Source organism: Periplaneta americana, chromosome 3, assembly GCF_040183065.1.
Source record: "Periplaneta americana isolate PAMFEO1 chromosome 3, P.americana_PAMFEO1_priV1, whole genome shotgun sequence".
NCBI classification, from domain to species: Eukaryota; Metazoa; Arthropoda; class Insecta; order Blattodea; family Blattidae; genus Periplaneta; species Periplaneta americana.
In genome coordinates this window covers 194972531-194983996 of record NC_091119.1, presented here as the reverse complement: position 1 = coordinate 194983996, position 11466 = coordinate 194972531, and the positions used below count along the sequence as shown (strand labels likewise).

At 35.3% G+C, this 11466-nt stretch overlaps 1 non-coding gene across 1 annotated transcript; it reads left to right on the top strand.

Moving 5' to 3' along the window:
* The first annotated feature begins 3994 nt into the window (after window positions 1-3994).
* TRNAS-GCU (transfer RNA serine (anticodon GCU)) lies at window positions 3995-4068 on the top strand. The gene has a single exon. It is a non-coding gene; the product is annotated as a tRNA-Ser (tRNA).
* The last annotated feature ends 7398 nt before the right edge of the window (window positions 4069-11466 follow it).

The following is an 11466-nucleotide window of genomic DNA, read 5'->3' as shown; positions in this document are numbered from 1 at the left end:
AATGTCACTTGTGTTCCTTTGCTTCTGACCACCCCATATGTTATCTCTGCCTCTGTACAGTCACATTTGCTATGGAGAAGCAAGGAGATGGCAGAAAGGTTGTAATCGTTTTTTAATAACGTTGTAAGTTAAGCCACTTGAAATGTAACGGCCACTGACCGGCAGAGATAAAATGTAACATTTTTGTAGTTAAAGCTGCTGACCTGTTCAATAAGTTCGAGGGTTAAGGCTCATTCACAATGAAAATTAAACATAACGTAAGCGTTAACTTAACATTACAGTAAAATCAAGAAGCCATACCATCATTCACGATGGGAACATAAACATAACAGCAAATATACTTGGTAACAACGACGCCATTTCCTTATATTCTGTTGTATACTTCAGCGCTCCACGATTGTGTTCTGTTTGCAAATCACGTAAGCATAAGCATGAAAGTTTGGAGTTTGCAAACTTTCATGTTAACGTCTTATGGTCATGTTTATGTCAATGCTTATGTGAATCATTGTGAATGATCCCATTTGGTAGCCTGGGCGCAAATGTCTGTGTTTATGTTACGGTTATGTTTAATTTTTATTGTGAATGGGCCTTTAATCATAATTTCTTTATGTTTATTTACTTTCATGTTTCATTATAAGTTAATAAAAATACAAACTAGTAGTGTCGTTAAATATTTAAATGAGGAACATTCATTATTAATGTACTATATTTACTCATAGTTATGTATTTACTCTTATATACGACTATGTAGTAAAAGTTTGTTTACTATCGTCTGCTGAAGGAATTGTGGCAACCCTGTTCGTAACTATGAGTTGCAATATGCACCTATTGTACCTGCTGGTATTGTTTTGCAATCACAGTAGATGCGTAGACTTCAGTATGAAAACTTATTCAACTAACAACAACAACATATAAGCAAATAACAAAAATAAGTTATTATGTAATTTAGTTTATATAATGAAATGTTAGGCGCACCGGAAATGTTTCAATTTTATTTCTAGCATACAGAGATTGGAGGATATTAAAATGGATTTCAGGGAGGTGGGATATGATGATAGAGACTGGATTAATTTTGCACAGGATAGGGACCGATGGCGGACTTATGTAGGGGCAGCAATTAACCTTAAAAGCCTAAAATATATAGTCCTCTTTGATATAATTCAGTACATCGTAAATATTTATGTTTTAAGATTTTCTAAACGCACTGTAGTCTATACTACAGTAAATAATAGTTAACCAAATGTAAAATATATGCTGTCACAATTTTATGAAATAATACGAAGGACCTGTACATGTTCCGATTGCACTTCACGTTTCATTTCAGTATGTGTACCTTACACTATTAATATTACTTTCTCTATACCAAAATATGTGAGGAAGTGGAATAAATAACCGTGAAAGTTATGAGAACAAATCTAGTCCTTAACTTGGGCTAAAAAGACTTGACATGGTGCTTTGCTTTATTTCTTTGTGCCATATTCCTCAATGCGATGAGAGAAACAAGCCCTGTAGTTCGCAGAGCATTCAGGGAGAAAAATGAACCAAATCTGCTATAATGTGAGATACTACACGCCTATAACATAAGACATTGTTCTCCAAAGCCATTAAGACTAATGCTTTGTATCATATAGCCTAGTAACTCTGATTCATCTCAGCACAGCGGGCACTAACACAAAGTACAACGAGTCTATTATGAATACTGAAAGTCCGAGATTTACTGGCTGTGCGTTGAATATCTGACGTCTTTAAACCTTTGGGCTAGAAATACAGTGTTATACGGATAATACCGCATGCAGTGGCGTATGCAGAATTTTGTCAAGGGGAGGAGGTTATTATTAAAATTGTTTTATAATTTACATTATCGGTATTTTAAGTTTTGTATATTATTATTATTGAAGTTACAGGAGAATGGAGAAAGTTGCACAACACAGAACTGCACGCATTGTATTCTTCACCTAACATAATTAGGAACTTAAAATCCAGACGTTTGAGATGGGCAGGGCATGTAGCACGTATGGGCGAATCCAGAAATGCATATAGAGTGTTAGTTGGGAGACCGGAGGGAAAAAGACCTTTAGGGAGGCCGAGACGTAGATGGTAGGATAGTATTAAAATGGATTTGAGGGAGGTGGGGTGTGATGATAGAGACTGGATTAATCTTGCACAGGATAGGGACCGATGGCGGGCTTATGTGAGGGTGGCAATGAACCTTCGGGTTCCTTAAAAGCCATTTGTAAGTAAGTAAGTATATTATTATTATTATTATTATTATTATTATTATTATTATTATTATTATTATATTGTAACGGTATATTTATTAATATCATAATATGTACTACAGGAACATATTCATGAATATCTAATAAAATTTTTGAAACGCAATTTTTTTAACAAATTTATGCTCGACCATGCCGAAATGTAGTAATTATACACCTGGTAGCAGCCCTTTAATGGACCTCATTAAAGTACACCTATTCATTAAAGTTCAGGTGTTCCACCAATCAGAAAACACCATTGTAGCAATATGAAAGCGCAAGTATCGATTATTCTCGGATATGCAATCGAAAGACAACTAGCGAAACGTCACGAAGGCTGGAAATCCAATATTGTCGCAGAAGGTTATGTTCTGTTACTATAATAATTAGCATTAATTTTAAATAATATTCAAATAAATTCAATTTGTCATCTCGTTTTTCAATGTCTAAATCAATTTCAAGGTTATATTAAGATTAATGTGTATTTTACTCTCTAGATTATATCAAGGTCAATGACATTTGTTTCTCGGAAAAATCAATACTTTCGCGTCTGCGCACATCTCACAATTTACGAGATATTGCACAAGGTCAGTTCCGCTTCCCAGTCAGATAAGAATAACATGAATACTTCTGAATAATTTCAAGTTAGAAATATGGTCGAGCATAAAAAGTCGTATGAAACTTGCCTACAATGGTAATTAAGACGCTCGTATGAAAATTATGAAACTCGCTTGCGCTCGTTTCATAAACATACTCGCGTCTTAATTACTACCATTATAGGCTCGTTGCATAATGTACTATTTAACTTCTGTTTAATTTTGTATAATAAAAAATGCTTGTGTCGTTATTATACAATAATCATATTTAGTCAACAATATTTGTATATGATAGATAAGAACTTTATTTTACATAACAGCTGTAAACCTTTCAATTGCAATTTCTTATTTTATCATATGTTGTTTGTAACCTATAGGCTACTATTTTCTTTTATTACCAAATTTATTGTTATTTTTCTTCTTCTTTCTTTGTACCTATAACGCAATTTTGAACCCCTGAACAAGAGCATTGCTCGTACGGACGTAAATTAATTTAACTTAATTTTTGTTCTAATATTTAATATGTTCAATATTGTTTACTCTATTTAATAGTTTTTAATGTAGTTATTAGTTTCAGTATTCCATTTTTTTGTTTTATTATAATTTCATTATTGCCTGTAAAAAGCCAATAGTAGCACCAGTAGGCTATCTATAGTAGATATAGTTGTTGTTTAGTCAATTGTCCGAAGACAGATCGGAACCCCACAAGTGATACCAACAAGGCATCACTTATGAGGCAACTAGGCCAAGAGATAAGGGTAGGGTGGCCAGTTCCTTTCCTCCTCCATTGCATACATCGCTAACGAGCTACATATGCATACAAACAATTGTTCTTCCTCTGAGATGTACTGCCTGATAATAGATGTAAATATCGGCCAGAACCTCAATCAGAGGATTATTATAGTACTTTAATTTATTCTTATCAACTTGAATTCCTTGGAATTATTCAAACCTGCTTTACAGGGAGCTATTACCTGAAAGCCAGATTTGCATAATACATTCGTTACTGTGATACGTTAACAGAAAACCACAATTTAAGTCACACAGAATATTGTGTACACTCTTAGTTGAGTTCTGGCGTCTTGTCAGCTCACTTGAGTTGTGTGGATACAAAGGAAAAATTGTGACGGTGTCGTGTATGGTTCCTGGGGTAGCTCAGTCGGTAGAGCGTTCGCGCGCTAAGCGAAGGGTCCCGGGATCGATACCCGGCCCCGGAACAATTTTTCCTTGAAATTATTCAGATAGTATTTGGAAGATGGAACCGAGGATTCTCAATGACATTACCTGGTATTTACTTTGCAGTTGGGGAAAACCTCGGTAAAATCTCAACCAGATAACCAGTCCAAGCAAGATTCGAACACACCACCTAGCGCAGCTTCAGATAACGATGCTAGCTCGTTATCTATGAATTCAGCCAGTGACTCAGTGCTGCCAACACATAAATTATATCCCCGTCAATCTAACACCTGAGAGTCCGTCAGAAACCGTCAAAATTAAAAATACAAATAAACAAATAAGATCCACTCAATACGAGTATATCTGCATACAAATAAAAATCAAATTTTAACACAACTTAATTACCAATCCTGATTAAAATATTAACTCGTCAACCTCTGACTTGACTACTACGAGGATATCTGAAACAGGGATTCTTTAACGTGGTACGGCATAGTTCTATGAAAAGTAAAATCCCCCAAAAATTAAACAAATAAAATGACAGCAGCTAAAAAAGTCAAAATACGATATAAATCGTAATTTCCTCCAAAAATATCCGTTACCCGTCAAAGCCATTCTTTTCATGTCCGCTACGTTCAAATTCCGTCAGTTTTGATGGAATTTCCGTCCAGTTGGCAACACTGCAAGTGGCTGAGTATAGTAGTATTCCAAATAGCAAAAGTAATAGCAGCAGCAGTAGTAGCAATAGCAGTGACGATAGTAGATCAATATTTTATTCACCAGGACTGGATGAAGACATTACGATTGGAGGAGAATGTACTCGTACGTGCATGTACTTTCAGTGAACAGCGCGATATATTGCAGGCGCTCATTAACAGGTTATTAATAACGGGTGCATGACAACACGTTTGCTGGAACCTGCTTTCGCGGAGCAATGTAGGGCAAATGAAGTGATACATGTATCTGTCGCTTGTTTATGTTTCATTTGAATTCTTGTACAAAGCTCTCCGTCATATTGATTAGTACAATTCTCTAGACTCACTGGCAATCGAGTACGGTACTTGATGATTCACGTTCGCACCAATTTATTGCAGGAATTCCCCATAGTTTATTGTTTTTTACATGGTTATTTAACGACGCTGTACCAACTACTAGGTTATTTAGCGTCGATGGGATTGATGATAGTGAGATGAGGCCGAGGATTCGCTATAGATTGCCATTGGCTTTACGGTTGGGGAAAACCTCGGAAGAAATCCAACCAAGTAATCAGCCCAAGCGGGGATCGAACCCGCGCCCGAGTGCAACTCCCTATCGGCAGGCAAGCGTCTTAGCCGACTGAGCTACGCCAGCGGATTTTTTTTTACATGTTTACGCGCTGTATAAACTACTGAGTTATTTACCGTCGATAAAATTTCTGATAGTGAGATGGTATTTGGCGAGATGAGGCCAAGGATTCGCCATACATTACCTGACATTCGCCTTATGATTGAGGAAAACCTCGAGAAATCCAACCAGGTAATCATCCCAAGCGGGAATCGAACCCACGTTCGAGCATAATTCCTGATCAGTAAGCAAACACGCTACCGCCTGAGCTACGCCGGTGACTTTCCGTAATCTTGAAGCAGGGATAACGTTTTTGGAAAAAAAAAAAATTCTAAGCTGTAATAGGGATACACCGGCATGTAGAATATGTCACCCAGTTTCGGGAAGGAAACTACAATTGTGTTGGTTTTAATGTTTTATTTTTCTCTCCGTTTACAAATGGACTACGGGTCTATACTAGAGATGAACAACGATCGAGAAAACGAGACTAACAGCGCCCGCAAAGCCGAAAACCCGCACGACAATGTATTACGTCGCGTCCTTGACTAAAGACTGGTTGTGAGTCTTCCGAGACTCGATATTGATCATCTCCCGAAGTCCCGAAGTCAGCAGTTGTTTATTTATACCTGACTGAATTTCTATCTACTTTGGCAACTGTTATATATGTATAAACAATCAAGTAACCTATTTGAAACATCTCTACCTTTCAGTGTATAACAATCCCTTCCCCAGTCTTTATTTAATTACCAGGCCCTTATTAAAAGGCTAGGAAATTTTCTTTTAATATGTTTAAAATCAAGTGTGCAAGCTCAAGTAAAAAGATACTAACGTCATGTTTTATGTTTCTTAGAAATTCAAATTTATTTGAGAATTTTTTTTATTTATATAACCATAGGTAATATCATACAATAGAACCAGAACATTTTAATAACTAAGATACTGTTCTGTTTTGTCTCATTATAATGTTATTTATTTTAATGATGTATGTTATTCAAAGTTACGAAATCTTTCCACGCCGACCAAATGCTATTTCGAGAATGACGAGCGAGACACGAAGCGCACGAGAATGACGAGACGAGACTCGAAAAACAAATGCAACGAACACAGCGAGCGAGAGCGGCAGTTAGTTTTGTTCATCTCTAGTCTATAATATGGGTCTATGATAAAAGAAGTAATCAATGAAGGGCACGCAATAAATTTTCTATTCATAAAATGCTTAGGAAAATATTTGAGGCTAAGACGGGTGAAGTTGCAGGAGAATGGAGAAAGTTACACAACTCAGAACTGCACTCAATGTATTCTTCACCTGACATAATTAGGAACATTAAATCCAGATGTTTGAGATGGCCAGGGCATGTAGCACGTATGGGCGAATCCAGAAATGCATAGAGTGTTAGTTGGGAGGCCGAAGGGAAAAAAACCTTTGGGGAGACCGAGACGTAGATGGGAGGATAACATTAAAATGGATTTGAGGGAGGTGGGATATGATGGTAGAGACTGGATTAACCTTGCTCAGGACAGGGAGGGCGGGCTTATGTGTGGGCGGCAATGAACCTCCGGGTTCCTTAAGGGGTTAGGTACAGCTTACAGCAGTAACATTTTGGAAATATTTAACATTTTTTTACTCCATTACTGTAACTTATAAAAAAAAAAGGTAAAGGTATCCCCGTAACATGTCATGAAGGCATTTGGGGGGCATGGAGGTAGAGCCCCATGCTTTCCATGACCTCGGCACTAGAATGAGGTGGTGTGGTCGGTACCACGCTCTGACAGACTTTTACCCCCGGGAAAGACCCGGTACTCAATTTTATAGGAGGCTGAGTGAACCTCGGGGTCGTTCTGAAAGTTTGGCAACGAGAAAAAATTCTGGGATCGAACCCCAGACCTTCCAGTCCGTAGCCAGCTGCTCTACCAACTGAGCTACCCGGCCGCCTATTATTGTATCTTGTACAATAATAAAAAATTAGTATGTGTAAACACTGTCCTGCTATATGAAAAACATTTTTACGATTTAAAAAAATTATTTACATTTGTTTTGTTCAAAATTCAGTTCACTGTGCAGTGATGAAGCATTTCCCACACAACTAAAAAACTATCCAACATTCTGTGATGACATTTTTGTGTGTATTTATGCATTTCATATCTACAATATGATGCAAGATCACTTCTCTATCTTTGATAGATTGTCTGATAAAAAAATAAATTCATTTAAAAATGGCCAAATATAAGTATTTTCTTCTAACACAAAATTAAAAAAAAATTATTTATTAAGAAATGTAGTTGAAAGAGCATGATATTGTAAACATGAGTTTCAGCAATAAAATAAAAGAGAGATAACATGAAAAAGTTAATAAGTTTATGAGTTATGAGGGAAACGCTTCATCACTGCACAGTAAATCGCCACAATTTTGAATTTTGAAAAAAAATTATAAATAATATTTTTTAAATCATAAAAATATTTTTTTTTTCATATAGCAGAAGGACAGTGTTTTACATATACCAATTTTCATTATTGTACAAATACAGTAATGGAGGAAAAAATGTTGAATATTTCCAAAAATGTTATTGCTGCAAGCTGTACCTAACCCTTAAAGTCCACTGACTTTAGTCGTATTCGAATCCACGAACCTCGGATCCAATGGAAAGTACGATAACCTCCAGTTCACTTAAAGTATTGTGTATTTCCTATTGACATTTTGCCACCTCAGACCATTTAGTGTTGTAAAATAATCCTCTGGCGTCAAAGAAGACTATACCTTACCATTATCATGATTCCAGCAGGAGAGTATCGATAGGAATCTTTCTGGTTGGAGGAGGATATTCATGTTTCCACACTGAAAAATTCTGCCTCGTTTTATGATCAAAATGTCTCGCCCAACTCCTTTCACATGTGATAATGCTGTTAAGAAATTGTGGGTTCAATTTGTGATTGCTCTTCCTGATAAAGGCAGATTTCTTCTCGCTTTCTTTTCTGATCTCTGGTGAGATCATGCAGCATCGACCTCGCACAAACTCACCTATGATGAGTCCTCTCTTAACACTCCTAAGGGATCCGGAGTTGCGCTCGGGCGCGGGTTCGATTCCCGCTTGGGCTGATTACCTGGTTTGGTTTTTAGAGGTTTTCTCAAACCGTAAGGCGAATGTCAGGTAATCTATGACCAATTCTCGGCCTCATCTCGCTATCACCAATTCCATCGACGCTAAATAACCTCACAGTTGATACAGAGTCGTTAAATAACCAAGTAAAACAAACACTTCTAAGGACACAAATGTCTCCCGTAGCGACAACTTGTCTGTAATCAGTAACTCTTGTGCTATCTCCATTACTTTCCTTAATAACAACTCAGTCAGGCTTACTGGAACGAGACTCATTCTCCACAATTTGGTGTCTTCATTATTTGAAAATTTCAGATATTTTCAATGTACTCTTACCATACGCTTAAACAGCGGAATGAAGAATATCCGAACTTTTTCAAATCCAAACACACAAGTTAATAGTCGAACATTGGCATTCCACTGACTGGATATCTAACTACTCCGCTGTTTTAGAATGTTGTTGTTCAGTCAACTGTCCGAAGACAGGTCTGGACCTCACAAGGGAGACCAACATGAGGCAACTAGGCCAGGAGATAATGGAGTAGGATGGCCCCAATTCCTTTCCTCCTCCATTGCATACATCGTCGACTAGCTACATATTACACTAGTCAGATTCAGATGTATACAGTACAAACAATTTTTAGAATGGTGATGATAAAATCATAAGAGTCCAATTATGTCACCAGGAAAATATGAAGAACAATATGCATACGTAGGCTATATGCGCTACTATAGTATGTTTTAAGGAACAACAACATTTTTAATTCCGCCAATTCGAGAATTTCGAAATTATGTAATTTCTATTGCAGTGGTGAACAGAGTGAGTTTTTATTATGGAGAAATTGTTGAAGAGTAGGAGTCAAATCACCCTCCCCACTTGGATTTCTGAACACTCTAGCTGGAAAATCGATGCCATCTTCCTATACATATATATAACTATTTTTTACGCTTAGCAAAACGTTGACAAAAGCCAGGCTAATTACAATTCTAGTAATTAGCGTATTCGGCATAAGAAACTGGCATAAGAAGCAGAAGACGAAATGTAATAGGAAAACAGACCGGAACTGAAAGTAATTAAATAATTAATTAGTTTATTTGTTTGTTTGTTTCCCTATTTCCTTAAATGTGTACATATTTAATTACTTATATTCAGTTTGTTTGTTTGTTTGTTTGTTTGTTCGTTTGTTTGTTCGTTCGTTCGTTCGTGTTCGTTCGTTCGTGTTCGTTCGTTTATTTATTTATTTACTTACTTATTTATTTATTTATTTATTTATTTATTTATTTATTTATTTATTTATTTATTTATTTATTTATTTATTTATTTATTTATTTATTTATTTATTTATTTATTTATTTATTTATTTATTTATTTATTTAAAATTATCTTAAACGTTTTTTCAGTACTCCCCTTGAAGAAGGATGGGGATGAATTTTTCAACTTACTGTATATATTTCTCAAATGTTTGGCATACACTCATACAGTTAACATGCGCTATCATACAAAAGTTGAACTTCAGGGTCAAACAGGTTTTTATTTAATAATTATTTTATTGTTTTATATCGTCACATAATATAATAGTCCTTGCGTTGCAATTTTAATTTTCTTTTAACTGAAATTTCGTTTGTGGTTACTAAAAATTTAAGACAATTGGAAATTAAGGGGATTGAGGGAAAAACCAGGCCGCTCCAATTTTCTTTCATTTTTGAGTTATTTATGCACAGAGGACAAAAAAATACGCTCTATCGTTTGGTCGAAGAACCAAGTAGTTCCAAGAATTACATTCACAGTTATAATGCATTTTGGATCTGCCTCTTCTGTATATGCTTATTGTTTGGCGGTAAGTTTTTCTTCATTATGTCGAAAAGTACTGAATTGGAACTGCATGGTTTTTGCCCCAAACCCCTCAATTGCTCTGAGTTTTATTGTATGATTAATACATTTATAGCAATTTTGTTTCAACTTCTTAATTTTTTATTTCGCTATTTTTCTTTAATTTTGTAATTATAATCCACACTAAAACCTATACAAAATTCAATTATTCATGTGCATTTATGGGCATATTCTGAAAGTTTCAAGATCACGATAAAATTTGTGACGCATGAAGCATTTTATACATATGAAAAATATAAAATAAAATAAAAATGTAAAGTGATAAAACAGCATGTGAATATTACACCATGTACAGACCTTACAATAATCCTACACTACACGTTACCACGCATGAGCTTTAAAAATATCAGCAGCACAAAATTGATCAATTTTATGATAGGAGAAACATTAGAATAATTTTGTGCATGAAAGTGAAACTTTGATAATTTTGACGGAAATGTAGAAATTTCAGCCCTAACCCAACTAAATTTTCGATATGACATTAATCAATTATTATTATTATTATATTAATAATTTATTATTATATTTCTTGTTTAAATTAGTAATTTCCCTTTCTCATTTAGTTATTTAGATTAATCATATTAATTAGATCTTAAGCTCTGTTTAATTGTATACAAATTTAAAATTATTAATGTTTTTGCATTATCTTTTTTGTTTTGTGTTACTGTCATTGTAAACGTTCTAGTTTTGTTTGATTGAATGTTATTCATTTGTTTTTTCTCTGTATGTATACATATTTCTAGTGGCGTGGAAAAGAAGGTCTAATAGCCTTAACACCACCAGAATAAATAAATTTATTATTATTATTATTATTATTATTATTATTATTATTATTATTTCACCTCACATAATTAGGAACATAAAATCCAGACGTTTGAGATGGGCAGGACATGTAGCACGTATGGGCGAATCCAGAAATGCATATAGAGTGTTAGTTGGGAGGCCGGAGGGAAAAAGACATTTGGGGAGGCCGAGACGTAGGTGGGAAGATAATATTAAAATGGATCTGAGGGAGGTGGGATATGATGGTAGAGACTGGATTAATCAGGATAGGGACCAATGGCGGGCTTATGTGAAAGCGACAATGAACCTTAAAAGCCAGTAAGTAAGTAAGTAAGTAAGTAAGTAA